Genomic DNA, 15,715 nt, shown 5'->3' on the forward strand with positions numbered 1-15,715 from the left:
GGCCAGTTACATTAGCTCAGTTGGTTCGAGCACAGCCTTTTAACACCAAGGTCATGGGTTCAGATTTTCGTACCAGCCAGCTGCCAAAAACAAAAAAAGAACTCACCCTTCCTCCCCACCGCCACTGGCTAACTGGTGACAAATCTGTTTTTAAGTTATTAATTTTTAAATTTTTAATTGACAAATTAAAATTGTATATATTTATGGTGTACAACATGATGTTCTGATACATATATAATAGTGGAATAGTCAAATCAAGCTATTTAACATATGCATTACCTCACATACTTTTATCTGGCAAAAAATCTAAAGCTCCTTTCTGGAAGCCCAACCTGTTTTAACACAAAGAGTCAGGATTATTGGGGTTCTTCACTAAAATCCTTTGCTACTGAAGCCTGGGTTTTCTTTCTGAAGATGAAAGAGAATATGGAGGAATACATAAATGCTGATAAGAAACTTTTTTTTAGGTAACCTAATAACAAAATGAAAAATACAGGAAAGGCAAAGGAACCTTTCTCCTCCTGTTACCGACAGGTCAGACACGGCTTGCCCTCTCGCCTTAAACAAATGACCTGAAAGTCCAAAAGTTGATGCAAGGATTGGAAGGTTTATTCAGATTACCCGTACTCAACTAAATGTCTAACCAAGCAAACAAAGAGAAAAGGGGAGTGGTGGGGTCCAGTGTAGCCTAGTCCTAATCAGTGGGGCCAATCTATCCCATTAACAGTAATTGATAAAAGCAGTTCTCCCCACTGTTCTCAGCATAAAGAAGAAAAGTATCGACTAGATTTAAATCAGAAAAACAAAGCATAGCCAGGAGCCCTCCAGGGTGCACCCATACAGACGTGGATACAATCCAACCAAACAGAAGAGGGCTCAGAAAATCAGAGAAAAGTAAAGAGAATAAAGGATTGCCTTGTCAGAATTTAGGCCGGGGACTTCAGGAGAGATCTACCAGCAGCAGAGACATGGGAGCAAAATAGTCCCAGTGGCCACTTGCCTCTTGCAGCTGGAGTCCTCTCCAGTGCCCAAAGCTTTCCAATTTTTATCAGTGATTAAATTAGGCTCTCGGATTCCAAAGTCATAGAAATGGACAATGTACCCAACAGTAAAGCAAGCAACGCTTTATTAAAAGAGGAGATGGACTTATGCATAAGGGGGGTAGCAACAGTAAGGCTAGCCCCCCGAGGGGAGCTGTTCAGAGTCTTTTATAGGGAAAGGAGTTAAGGGGTGGCAGGTCAGCATCACTGGAGGTGGTCCATTCTGTTCTTCCTGGTTGCCTCGTGGTCACATGCCCAGTAGGCAGTGGTGTTCATCATTGTCACCCCTGGAGGGTCATTGATGCTTTGTGCACAGGTGGGAATTCCTAAAGGAGTCTTAAGGTTAATCTGTAACTTTTACAATTATAGTAAAACAAACCTTGGGGAGGGGGTTTGCAACTCAGTAAATTTCTGTTTCCTCTCTTATCTCAGTCTGTTTTGTCTGGGCAGCCCATGGGGTAATCATTTGCCCTAAGGGGTCTCCTGACTGAGGAGTGGAAAGGTAACAAAAGTGTCCTCTGCAGGGAAAATGGAGTCAGTTTGGTTCACAGGCCTAGCCTTACTCTCTTTCACTCCTTCACTCTGATGTACTATGCGTGTGGGTTCTTTCAAAGGCAGACAAAAAGGGCCTGGGTCTAAATTCAGGCCTGAAATCCTACTTCTGTCCATACTCTGGGATGTCCATACTCTGGGATGTCCACACCATCAGAATGGGGAATGGGCTTCAGGAGTCTCTGACAGATACATTTCATGCAATGATTTCTGGTTGAGCACTCATCAGCCTTCAAAGGATGTTGTTGGCCACGCTCCATGAAACTTGAGCCAGCCCATTTTTCCTTGCCACAATCTAAAAAGACATTAGAAAACATTTAACATTGCTACAAATACCACTTCCCTTCTCTGGCTATCCTGCTCCCTCCATTTCATCCCATGCTCCCTCTCTTCCAGTCCTTCTGTGCCTTGGTAGGTGACCCTGTCTGCCCTACAGTGGTTGCATTTCAAGTCACTCAAGTGTTCTATTCTTGGTAAAGCACACGCCACTGCAAAAGGCTCATAGAATTTTAGAACTGGGCCCAGTTCCATGAACGGATGGGGTGTGCGGGTGAAGAATCAGTCTTGACTGAATGCCTATTGAGTGCTAGGCACAGCTAGTGTTTACTAGAGTTATTTAATCTCTTCATCAACCACTATTGTTAGCCCCACTTGTTAAAGGAAGAAAACCCGGTGCATGCATAAAGGTTAAGTGACTTGCCTAAGCCCACACAGCAAACACACGCTTCAATTTTAGGTCTGACTCCAAAGGCTACATTCTTTCAGTCTGCCTACAACTGGGTGGGAGTTGGGTAAGGGCTGAAAGGACAGTGGGACAGTCACTGAGGTCCATACTGCCCAGTACTTCCCTGTCCCCTTTTCCTACCTGGAAAGGGCCAGAGGCCGCTGCCTCCACATCCTTTCATCTCCTTCCGGCTCGGCTCAGTGACTCACTACCCTCTCTCCCAGGGCAAGACCCCAGATTTCATCCCCTGCGTCCGAGGTTACAGGTGAAGTCAGCTAGTCAGCCTGGACCCACCACAACCCCGCATCTGAGCTATCAGCCGACCTCCCTCCTCCCAGCCCCCCAAACCAGCCTGCGGTCACAATTGCCCCTCTCTCTTCACCCCACCCCCATCAACGTCAAACACTACTCATCTTCAAGCCCTCCTCCCTTTTGCCCCCGCCCTCCGGGCTGGCCTTATCCAATAACCTCTTGGTCCACAGGCTAAAGATGTCAAAAGTAACCAATTGTTGAGGAACTCTCCGCTAAGGGTCCCGCCTCTATTTTGAGGAGCAGCTCCGCTGACCAATGGGCTGCCCCCGGGTGCAATGAGCCCTCGGGGAGAGTAGAGTAGCGGCTGGGCTGCCCAATGAACAGGCGGGTTCCCGTGGTTAGGGGCGTGGCAGAAGCGGTCGTCAGGGGCGTGGCGGCGGTTGCTTGGGCGGGGCCGGTAGCGGCGGGAGCTGCACTGGCCAGAGGTTCCGGCTGTATTTCCATGAGCGCCGCCGGCAGCCGCGGAGCTTCGGGAACCGGACTCGGGGCGAGCTGGGCCGCTGTAGGCAACCAGGCACAGGTAAACCAGACTGAGTGAGTTCCGCAGAGCCGGGATCGCGCCCCCAATCCGTCGGGTCAAACCCCTGAACCCCGCGGTCCCCGGAGTGTCTTGGCCCATCGCGCCGCAGCCTGCGCGTCTCGTATCCTCGGGGATCCTCGGGGACCTGTCACCCGGCGCCGCGAGCGTCTTGAGGGCCGGCTCGCTCAGTGGCTGGGCAGCCCTGACCGTGGGGGGCCCTACGCCTTCTTGAAGGCCCTTTGTCTTCTTCTGCCCGAGAAACCGAGGTTGGGGATAACCCCGAGCGCGGCCTCTCTGGCTGCCATCCCCGCTTTGGTGCACATTATTGGGGCCTCTTGGGGAGGGGTCTGCTTGTCCAGGCTTGGTAACGAAGGTCCAGGATCTGCACCTGGAAGGAGAGGGCCGAGGGGCCTGATTACTGCCCCGGATACCCGAGGGGCCTCTGCGTTTCGGGGTTCCACAGGCGCGCACCCAGGACTGACGTGTTAAAGTTCTTGGGAGGCAGCTTTTGACCCACTTAGAAGCACACTTACTGAGCTCGGCCCCGCACAGGGCACTGTTCTAGGCGCTTCGTGGGTTTTCGCCACGGCAAGAGCTGTCCAGCAGCGCAGGAGGATGTCTGCCAAACAAGGCAGCCAGCCCCCTCGACCTTGGAAGTGTCTAGGCAGAGGCCGGACGACAGCCACCTGTCAGGGATGCTGAGAAAGGACTCCCAAGGGAGGACTGCATGACCCATCTGTGAAGCCGTTCTCCACCCACAGATTGCTCTCTGGGCGACCTTTAATGCCTAGTTTGAGAAGGATACTTCTGGAGGTCCATTAGGTTGGAAGTGGGTGTTGAATTCACCCATAATGAATTTTGGGTTTTAACTTTCAAGAGTGGGTGTTAGCAAACAGAATGGATTATACCAAAAGACAGCTGTTTACTTAGCCACTATGAAACTCCTTAATTTGAACTATCATGGATTGCCTCTCTTCATCTTCCCAATTCCTCCATATTCATTGCTCCATCTCCAGTTTGTCAGCTTCACCTGCAATCCAAAGGCAGGTTCCAAGAGCAGGCTCAGAAGAGGGAGCTGGAGACACTGCAGGTTTGGCAGAGTCAAAGTGATCTGCGCCCAAAGCTTTTCGAGGGCCATTTCACTACACCCACATCAAGCAGAATCCGGATGAGAAGCCATCTATTTCCCCCTTTCACTACTTTCTGTCATTTGCCCGAATACAGAGGACATAATAATCTTCTGAAGGTCAGAAGGCAGAGAATCTCGACACAACTCGCTGCCTACTGTAGGATGAATTAACCTTTGAATAGCCAGTCAGAAGGCAGACCAGTCCATATACTGCTGATTGTCAGCATAGACTTGTGACATTTTAGAATTGGAGACATCTTAGGTAGAGCTTATCTAATTCAGTCTCCTCAATGCACAGGTGAGGCAACTGAGGCCTGGGGCAGTCACAGGGCTGGCTGGTCATCACAGAGCCATGAGTGAGGGTTGGTCCTAGATATAGCCAGTGCATGACTTGTATTTCATTCCCGGCTCAGTTCTCTCACTTTCAGTGTTTAAGTTCTAAGGGAGCCCTGAGAAGTTAGGAGCAAAGATTTTGCTGCCCGAGTGCCTGGGTTTGAGTACTAGTCCTGCCTCTTGCTAGCTGTATAACCTTGGGCAAGTTACTTAACCTCTCTGAGTTTCTGTTTCCTCATCTATGAAACAGGAATAATGATAATTAAAGTAAGAAGGCTGTTTTGAGGAGTACAGGAGTTACTATACTATATCTGAATTATTTAGAACAGTGCTTGGCACATGATAACCACTATAGATTTGCTAAATATGATGTTCTCTTGCCTTTTAATACAGTTTTGCTTTCTCTTGCTTTTTAATACAGTTTGTCTTAATATCTACCACTCATTATTTTCTATCAGGAGCTAATTTTTCCCTTGCCCCCCCCCCCACCAATTTAACATATTCTAGATTTTATTTTAGCTCAGGTATCTGTGGAGAGTTCCAAGTCACATTGCATTTTATTTCTTATCTATTTTTTTGTCTTTTATTGAATTAAGTAACTCAGTTTCTCTGTTAGTTCCCCCCTTGTAATTACACTTTTTGGATTCCAAATTTTTTTTAATTCTCTTTAAAAAGGGGGAGAGGGGAATTCCTCAAAGTAGTAAACAGAGTCCCTGATGATACCCATCTCCACTGTATCCTTCTAAATATTCATTCTCTCCTTACCAGTGGTCACTGTGATGCAGCTTGATTATAAAATGGATGAACATTTTTAGATTAAGATTTCATGAGCCACTGTATTAAGTGCTTTTCGGAAGTCCAGGGATCATGTGTCAAATGCATTTAAGCAAGTTACTTAGTCATTCGAGTAGGGGGAGCACCAGCAGCACCTGCCTGGCCTGGCAGAAACAGAAGTGTGTGACTGATTCTTGCTGGTAATCTAGCTTGTTCACAGGTTTATCTGTGTTTTTCCTGTACGTTTCCAGAGCTTGAAATAAACCAGACGGCAAGTGCGATGGAACGGCCTTTTTCCTCTCCTTTTAGTCCAGGAAGTTCCTTTTCTTCCCTTTTTACTCTCACCTTCATTTCCTTTATCACCTTCACAGTTTTGGGTTTTTTGTTTGTTTTTTGGAGGCTGGCCGGTATGGGGATCTGAACCCTTGACCTTGATGTTACCAACATAGCCCTCTAACCTGAGTAACTGGCCAGCCCCTATCTTCACAGTTTTAACAAATAGCCACTCTCAGGTTGCCAGCCAATTCCCTTTTAATGGAAAGATGCTTGTCACTTTTATTTTTTGGAGGATTCCAGTCACCTTTGGTTTTCCCCTCTCTGTTTTTGTCTGTTTTCTAGATGGAGCCAAAGCTTATCGCTATTTATTGTTTGGTACCTTCTTTTGCCTTATTTTTCTTGAGAGTTGATTCTGAGTTTTGGTTTTTTGTTTAGGCTATTCTAGAGCTCAGCCATTTTAGAATAAAATAGTTTTTGTTGCTTTGCTTGTGTATGAAAATGGGCCTCTTTCTCTCTATCTTGCTCTCTTTTCTCATAACGTCTTGGTGGAGGGGTTTCATATTTGCTGTTATTCCTTGCTTCATTTACACCTTCTCCTGGTAATCTCTGGCAGGGTCCACATACACTATAGTGGCTCCCACTGCCCTTGCCCAGAGCTCCTGCCCAGAGCACAAACAATTTCTTTGGTCCTGTAGAAGATGGGCAGAGTCTGTCTTACCTAAAATATGGCTCTTTAAAAAGCCCTGGCAGAGAGATACTTTCAATATAATGGAATTCCATGTGGCAGAATTTCTACCATGACCTACTGCTTATGATATTCCAATTTTTACTGCATTGTGAGTTTTGAATACTCCTTGACCAATTTAAGAGAGTAGATGGCCAGGGACACAAGGTGTTTTAAGCCTTCCTGTTTCTTATTGGGCTAAGCTATCCCCAGGAAGAGAGCACTGGAAAGTTCAGGGTGCCTCTTCACACGGTCTGGCAGCTTTTCATGGTCCATCCTTTTTGTATGACTAAATATGGCCAGAATATGCCTAAGGACATTTTTAGCCCGTATGCTGTTACTTCTAACTTGATAACCATATAGGTGCTGACATTATCTCCCTTAAGGATCATTTTCATATCTGTAGATTTATTTTTGTTGTCTCGGTTCCAGGGCATCATGTTTTTTTGGATTAAACATTTTCTTTTTATAAAATGGCTGGTATAGACACATAATGAGCCCTACTATTACCCAGGAAGCTTGTGTGCTGGGCCCAGTTGGGTGAAGGGCTTGTTACACACGGACCCCTTCTCTGATATTTTGCAGACAGGTAAAGAGCTTATTAGAGAACTGGAACATTGATACCGTTGGGTTTGCCTGGTTTCTGATTTCCTTTTGTTGTCTTTAAGTGGAGGTTCAATTAAGTTCAACAAATCCGGCATCTGGTGTGTGCTGGGAACACAGTTGACCAGATTAGTAAGTATGTTTGGTGTGTTGCATAAAGACTGTTTTGTTTTTAAATTGTTTTTATTTAAATTTTTTTAAATGTAATGTTTTTCATTCAAAGTTTGTTTTTTTAAAATTGGTAATACATTCGCACGATGAAAGAAAATATTTGAAAGGCACAAAGGTTAGATAGTAGTAAATATATCTTTTTTTTTTTTTGTCTTTTTCCGTGTCCGGCAACAGATCGCAACTCTCAGTGTCGCCCCCGTACCGGACCGGGACCGGCAATGGGATCGCAGCCCTCGGTGTTGCTCCCGCGCCTCGCTCAGCCAGTGAGCGGGAACCGGTCTGTATGTGGGATCTGAACCCTCGGCGGGAGCGCCGTCGCGCTTCCCAAGTGGCACACTATAGCAGTGCGCCACCGGGCCGGCCCGTAGTAAATATATCTTTGTCCACCCCTAACCACCACTTCTTAGAGGCAACCAGTTTTACTGATTTCTTCATCTGCTGGAAGTGCTCCATGAACCTCTAAAATATTTTATACATCTATAAACAAATTAATTATGAATATTCTGTGCACCCTCTCCCCTTTTTGCACAAACAATAGTGCACTATGTACATGCTACTTGGAACCTTGCTTTTTTTCACTTAATATTTCTTAGCAGTGTGAAAAGAGCTTCCATGCCATATTTTTATGAAGGCCATCTATTTTATTTTATTTTTTGGTGACTGGCCAGTGTAGAGATCCGAACCCTTGACCTTGGTGTTGTAACGTCAAGCTCTAACCAACTGAGCTAAACAGCCAGCCCTCATCTATTTTAGATAACTGTGTTCTGTTTCTAAGAATGCTAAGAACCAGTCTTATTTAGGCAGCAGTTAAAGCATTTGGGGGCTGTCTGGGGGCACATATTTTCTTCTCCATGTCTTGCAGCTCTAAGCCAGAGAAGAGGCCGAGTGAAATGGAGGACTTCTCTAAAGGTCACCCCACTGGGGCATTGAAGAATGAGTAATGCATTAGATCTTGGGCCCTTCTTGCCCTCTGGGCAGAATGTGCTGGAATTGCTAGGGGAAGTTTGCTGTTTCTCGCTGGTCTCCAGAAAAGCTTCCTGGCCTCCCTAATACACATTATGTCTAATCAAATCTCTTGCATGGAAGCACCTGCTCTATTTGTCCTTGCCTTGGGGCCTCACAGGGGAGCCCTGCCCTTCATCACAGGACTTCCTGTTTAGGTAGCTTTATTTAGTACCCCACCCCTTCTTTGCTCTCACCCCAGGAAAAACCAGCTCTCACACTTTCTTCTCTGTGAAGCATCTTTCCCAGGCCTATACATGATTTTTGTTGCTGTCCTTGGAAGTATTCCCCAAGATCTCCAAATCTCTCTTCCACTTCATAGGTCAGAGCCTGACCTGGCCTCACTAACAAACAAAGGCTTTCACTGAAGCTGACTCTAACAGAATTTTCAGGGTTCTTCATATTTGAATTTTCTGTGTCTACCCTTATGTTTTAAAAAATCACACTGATTTAAGCATGGTCTTACAGTCTTCTGTGGCTCCCAGATCTTGCCTATTAGGATTTTTTCCTCTTTTATCTGAATGTGCCTTAATCTTTATGTTGCTTTTATTTACCTCTGAGTCTGATTTAGAGTCACCTTGAAATTGGATTGGATCTTCAAGATGTTAGTCAGCCAGTCTAATCTAGAGTCATTACTTTTTGCCCTTTGCTCATTGCTGGGCATCCACATTATTAATCAGTTGTACCACAGATACCATATTATGTAATACAAGGAGAAGGGGGTGTTATTAGTTACACTTTTTCCCATCTCTCTTGGATAAAAGAGATAGAAGCTTTGAAATTTTGCCCCCATTTGTGCACAATTACTGTAGGCATGTATTTGTATACTGTTTGCTTAGTCATGTTCACAAGGGCAGTAAAAAACAAAAATCAGGAAGTCCAACAGGATTGCCAAATTTTAATTTTTTTAAATAAGGAAATACAACAGTCCTGTCATCTCTCATCATTGCCATTTTATTTAAGAAGAGATATTTTAGCACCAAAAATGTTGTAAGGTCAGTATCTCAAAATAAAGAGCACCGTCTAAAGAGGATATATTTAACTTGATAAAAAGATTGACTTAATGGCCATTGCATCAAGGCGTTTGGGAGGGCCTAAAGTAGAGAATTCTGTTCAAGGAGTGGTTCCACTTTTTCAGTTTCCTTAAACAGTGCCAGCTACTCTCTTGCTAGGAAACCAGGCCATCCCTTGAATCCAGCTAACCTAGCAGCAGCATCACTTGTTGAGGTTTTGTGCCCAGTTTTTTAGGTAGCACAGACTACACAGTATTGACATGCAATTGTAGCACTTTATAGGGGTATGAACTGTGGGGTCTGGATTTGTTCCTGTCTGAAGTGCCATGTTGTATTCTTAAGGACTGAGGAGGGAGGAGGCTGAGGTGGGACCGCAGCAACTGGCCTGCATCAAGTAAGGCTATTTGGTGGTGTTTACCCATCGTTTGTTTAAAAGCGTGTGCTTAAACTTATTAAGTTCATGATCTCAGGTGATGGCTCAGATTGTTTCTGAGATATAATGTGACTTTTCATCCCAGGCTCCATGGCACTTGCAGCTCACCTCCTGCAGCATCATCACATTCACTCTGTGTTGGGGATTTCCCAGGCCAGAGCCACAGATATGTTCTCAAGGTTCCTTGAGTTCTCATTAGATTAAGAACACTCGGACTTTTTGCTTTCACGTTAATGATAATTGGAAATATTTGTAAAGCCTGTCCTGGAACATTGAGATGCCTTATTATAACATTAGGGTCCACCCACATGACCTCAGTGTCCCCCATTTGTGTGTGAATTTCTGATGTGTTGGAGCCAGCTAAACCCCACTATGGTGAAAAATACAGAGATGGGCTTCGTGCAGAAAAGATATAGTAGCGTCAAGCAAAGCCAGATGATACCACAGAGCACTGTGCAAATGAAGGCTGCAGCAGTGATCCCATCTGAGAAAAGAGTGACGGTGGAGTTGTCACACTGCGCCAGGTGGTGTAGGCTCTCAGGACTCATAGGACCTGCCCAGGGGCAGGTGGGACCACACTGACATCATCAGCAGGCATTTCAGGTCTGAAAAATGGCATCAGTCTCATTACTTTAATGTAGTTCCTCTGAGTTTTACTGTGAGTACTTTATTTGTCTTTATTTGTAAATTTGTTTTGGTCTCCATAATTGTAAAAGTGCTAAAGGAAGTTTATGCTGAGTTTTATGTTTGTACATTTTAAGAAATAGCATAATAAATAATTGGATAAAAGTAATTCGATTTAAATTTAAGAAGCGAATACAAAGTTATTTAATAAGGGGGATCCAACAGAACTAGTTTTTCCCCTTAGAGGGGGCCATTTGGTACCTGAGTTTGAAAGGCTTCAGTGCAGGACTCTAAGCTCTGTGAGGCAAACACAGGTTTCCAGTCATATTTGTGTCATGCGTGGTCCCTGTTCATGTGTTGAACATTTTGTAAATATTAGTTGAGTTGAGGAATTAGTTGAGATCATTGGTTTTCTGTCTTAATGAGATCTTATTTTTGTACGTGTATCCAGTGCTTATTGTCCACACTAATAAAAGGGAGCCCTCCAAAAGTAATTTCTTTGTTTTTGTTGTTGTTGTTTATTTTTGGAGTGAATAATAAAGTTTTCTTAGTGATATTTGCATGACCTAAACACTTGCTATAATGTCAGTAGCTGGAAGTAGATCCCAAACATAATACAATTGTATCTATAAATATTTCCATGATATCTCTTAAAGATAAGGACTCCTTTATTAAACATCTATTATTACACTTTAAGAAATTAACAGTAATTCTTTTTCTTTTTCTTTTCTTTTCCTTTTTTTTTTTTTTGAATAAAAAGATGACTGGTAAGGGGATCTTAACCCTTGACTTGGTGTTGTCAGCACCACGCTCTCCCAAGTGAGCTAACTGGCCATCCCTAAGGACTCCTTTATTAAACATCTATCATTACACTTTAAGAAATTAACAGTAATTCTTTTTCTTTTTCTTTTCTTTTCCTTTTTTTTTTTTTTGAATAAAAAGATGACTGGTAAGGGGATCTTAACCCTTGACTTGGTGTTGTCAGCACCACGCTCTCCCAAGTGAGCTAACTGGCCATCCCTATATAGGGATCTGAACCCGTGGGCTTGGTGTTACCAGCACCACACTCTCCCAGGTGAGCCACGGGCCAGCCCTTCCTTCTTTTTTTTTTGGTGGATGTCCAGTACGGAGATCTGAACCTTTGACTTTGGTGTTATAACACCATGCTCTAACCAACTGAGCTAACCAGTCAGTAGAACAATTCCTTAATAACATGAAATATCTAGTCATGTTCAAATTTTCAATTGTTTTAAAAATGTCATAAGTATTTTTCTTCTAAAGTTTAATTTGTTTGAATCAGGATTCAAGTAAGGATCACATATTGTGATTGGTTGCTGTACCATTTATGTCTCTTTTAAACTATAGGTCCCCTTTTCTTTTTTTTCCCCTGCAATTTGTTGGAGAAACTGGGTAATTTGTCCTGTAGAGATATTTATTTGTCTGTAGAGATATTTATTTACTTTTTTTTTTTTTTTTTTGTCTTTTTCGTGACTGGTAAGGGGATCGCAACCCTTTGGTGTGGTGTCACCCACACCGCTCTCAGCCAGGGAGCGCATCGGCCAGTCCTATATAGGATCCGAACCCGCGGCGGGAGCGTCACTGCACTCCCAGCGCTGCACTCTCCCGAGTGCGCCACGGGGCCAGCCCAACTTTTAAACAGGTGATACATTTGCATGGTATAACATTTAAATGGTACAACATGGTAAGGGGTGAAAAACCTTCCTCCCCAGAGGCAATGAATATTACTAGTATCTTATATATTTTTTCAGAGATATTTTCTACATATCCCAGCAATCGTGTGAAGACATCTCTATCCTTTTTCTTTCTTTTTAATACAACTGGTAAAATCCTGTGCATACTGTTCTGCTCCTTGCTTTATTCACTTAGCATGGAATGATGCTTTTTCGTGGATTTCTCATGTAGTGTTTGGCAACCTGTTAACTTTTCTCACGTATCTAATGACATTACTGCTTCCTAAAAATTGAGGGAAAGACAATATTCCTAGGATTATGTGATTGCACTGGAGTCTCCAAGGCTGGGAAACATTTGTTTTTGTCATTTGTTCAGCAAGCATTTATCGGAGCCCTTTTTCTGCTGGATGCTGTACTAGAAAGGCCTCTGCCCTCATGATCTTCCCTGGGGCCTGGACACACTGTATCCCATCATCAGCTCGTGCTTGGCCCAGAGGAGGCTTTCCGTGAGTGTTTGCTGAGTTTCTAGCCCCTCACAGCTCCCTGTGTGGCCTGAACTGTATTCACACTGTAGACAAGCTTCTCAGGTTCCAAATGCCATGGCTGCAGTTCCCTCCTCTATTCTGATCCTGTAAATAAAGTCCTCATTTATTCTTGTCAATGACATTGGAAAATATACCCTTCTAAATAGTGACATGATGGAAAATGCCAAGTAGATTATAGTCAAGGATATTTTTCACAATTTAGAAAGCACAGTGCCTTTGGTTCGGTCTATTATTAATATCACCCATCAGTCTATTTATTGACCCTACATAGAAAGCTGGATGTTGCACTGAAATTGAAAGAGAAATCTTGACTTTTCCACCAAAGGGCTTATAAGAGGAATGCAAATTTCTTCAAGTCTCTCTTTAGATGCAAAGAGGCCTTACAGAGCTTCTGTTGATGGGGCTAAAGTGGTTGGGATTCATCTAGCCCTGCAAATGGTCCCTAAGATGGATGGGTGCCTTGCTTCTTTGAATTCTTAGAGCCATCTGCAGGACCTGGCATGGGGAAGGTCCCTAGGCCTCAGTTTTCTTGCTTACATTAATAATAACTCACATAGCTGTTGTGAGTACCAAATGAGGTAATATCTGAGGACACACTGTAAACACTAAATTATGTATTTGGTCTCCACTGTCAACACAAATGCATTTTGTGACATGTTTGAGGAGTAAATGAGGTAATATATTAAAATTACAAACACTTGATAAACTGTAGAGCTACACAAATATGAAATTTTGTCATCATCTAGTTCTGTTCCTTCATTTAAAGACATGGTGATTTAAAGATAATGGTGTCAGAGCTAAAGAGCAATACTGGATCCCAGGATGAGAGTCTTTGATCTCTAACCTGTGGTTCACAGATTTAATATTTTCTCTGGGTGGCCAACAGAGAAGCTATTGGTCTGGAATGGGGGAAGGAATGTGTGTATGAGATCCAATGGTTACATATAAAAGATGGTTAAATTGGGGTTGATAGTGATTGTTCACAGACGAGTGGAAGACCAGACTAACGAGGCTTGAGGATCCAGACATTCGGCTCTGGATTGGAATCCTCTAGGCTTGGTGGATGAAGTGGGTCCCTCCTTTGCCTTCTCTGGTGAGCACACAGCTGCCAAGTTTACACTGTTTGCATTGTTAATTTTTATTGTAATAGCAGGATGCTGTGGTATAGGGTGCTTGACCTACAGGATCTCGTTTTTGCCTCACAATGCCTCTCCAGGGAAGGCCTTTTTAACCCCATTTAACAGATGAAAAAACTGAGGTGCCAAGAAGTTAAGAAATTTACCCAAAGTCACACAACTAGTAAGTAGTATAGCTGTGACTCAGGCTAAAGCCTGTGAGAAGCCCTCAACCCCTGCATCAGAGGACACCCACAGAAAGCATCTCAATGAAGCAGAAATCCTTGTAACACTAATTTTCCTATCTATTTCCACAAACCCGTTTTCAGAATACCACAGATATTTAAGGATTTTTCCATTTTCCTTAGGTGTTAAAAAGGAACCCTGTTTTATAATTCCACCAACTTCTTGATCTAGGTTAACCTAGGATTAATTGTATTTAAATGTATATTTTCTGGATCAAATAAGCTCATGTCAGTTGGAAAATACCACAGACAATTTTACTGCATTGTGTGTTTTGGAGCAAGTAGCAGAAATCATGAGTCTTCTGGTGGTATTTCAGTATTTATCTAAATGCCAACAAGCAATGGGTGGATTTCCATCTACCCTCTCTTGGGGAGTCTTTCATTCCTTCTGCTACCTAAAATAGTCTGTTTTCGCTTTGAATTATATTTCTTTATTTGTGAGACAGTAGTTTCTGAAATAGATTTATAACTCTTTGAGCCTAGTAAGATGGTTTTTAGTCAAACAGGGAAAAGAGTGAAAGAAATACGACATTGGACAGTAGCTCCTCTGAGTGACAGATAGCGGAAAACTTTAATCTTGGATAGATAATTATTTGCCTGAACTACTTCATGACATTCTTTAAAATATCCAAAAGCTGCTTGACAGCCCAGGTCACATTGAGCTTTCTCTTTTGATGCAGTGTATGACAGTTATTCATGAATAACTATGTAATAATGTAATAATCTCCTGGTAAGAAAATTCTGTTCAAGGGGATCACAATGGTGACAGCTTAGGCTAATGCCTTTTCCACAGACTCGGTCAATCAGTAAATATTTATGGAGTGTCCATTATGTGCTCAACACCCTAAATTTAAATTCATGTAGAATTTAAACAAGAGGATTGAATTAGAAGGGCATAGACCAGAATCCCCAGCAGAGATTAAAGAGATATGAATCATCACTTTTATGTAGAAATGAGACTAGCAAATTTTCTAGTTATGAAAGGGCACTTGCAACATGTGAAGGTGGGAAATGGTATAGTTTTTAGGTCCTAGAGGGGATGGGCCTCTGGGTGGAAAAACGCAAACTCAGTTCAGTTTCTCCCACTATGCTCTTACAACATGCTTCTGACACCAAATGAGTGGGGATTTCTCCCCACCAGCAAACAAGAAATTCTGTAGCAGATACCACCCAGGGTATGCGCCAGTTCAATTCCAACACTATCTACCTGGAGATAGCACCAGATCCCACAGGTTAAGGACTCAGTCTTCAAGACTGCCCCTTCCCCCATATGCCATTTGCAAGCCCATGGTTGTTTTACTTGTGCTTCTAACTGACCATCTATAAATCGGGGTTCCCATGACATCCTCCTTGGGTTTGATTAGTTTGCGTGAGCAGTTTACAGAACTCAGGGAAATGTGTACTTTACGTTTACTGTTTTGTTATAAAGGATATTACAAAGGAGACAGATGAAGAGATGCATAGAGCAAGGTGTGGGGGAATGGGTGCGGAACTTCCATGCCCTCCCTGGATGCACCCTCCAGAAGCCTCCACGTGTTCAGCTATGCTGAGGCTCTCTGAACCCTGTGGTCTTGGGTTATTATGGAAACTTTATTACATAGGTATGATTCAAGCATGGACAACTGTGTAGAAATGTAATTGGACAAAAAGGGTATGATCCAACAATAACTGAGAAACCCAGCAAGGCCTGTCTATTCAGATTCTTCTTGGTCTCTCTGTGCAGCCCTCCTTCCTCCTGGGTATGGGCAGGACCCTTCCTGAAATGGGGGTCTTACCACGTACAATTAGATAAGGTAAGTAAGAGGATTTCTTTATATCCAGCTCCAAGACGGAAAGGCAGGGGAGGGTTAGAGCCCTGCCTTGGGGAGCCAGCAACCATAGATGAAAAC

The 15,715-nt window shown here is 43.4% G+C and overlaps 1 protein-coding gene across 2 annotated transcripts in view; it reads left to right on the forward strand.

Annotated features, from left to right (window-relative positions):
* Positions 1 to 3,000: 3,000 nt before the first annotated feature.
* ABHD2 (abhydrolase domain containing 2) overlaps positions 3,001 to 15,715 on the forward strand; it is a 107,080-nt gene continuing 94,365 nt past the window's right edge. Inside the window, exon 1 of one of the 2 annotated variants that reach the window (XM_008566716.1) lies at positions 3,001 to 3,148. The gene's annotated coding sequence lies outside the window, so the exon portion shown is untranslated. The remainder of the gene's footprint in view (positions 3,149 to 15,715) is intronic. The other variant, XM_008566717.1, reaches the window with a different exon arrangement.

Source organism: Galeopterus variegatus, unplaced genomic scaffold, assembly GCF_000696425.1.
Source record: "Galeopterus variegatus unplaced genomic scaffold, G_variegatus-3.0.2 Scaffold266, whole genome shotgun sequence".
Classification (NCBI taxonomy): Eukaryota; Metazoa; Chordata; class Mammalia; order Dermoptera; family Cynocephalidae; genus Galeopterus; species Galeopterus variegatus.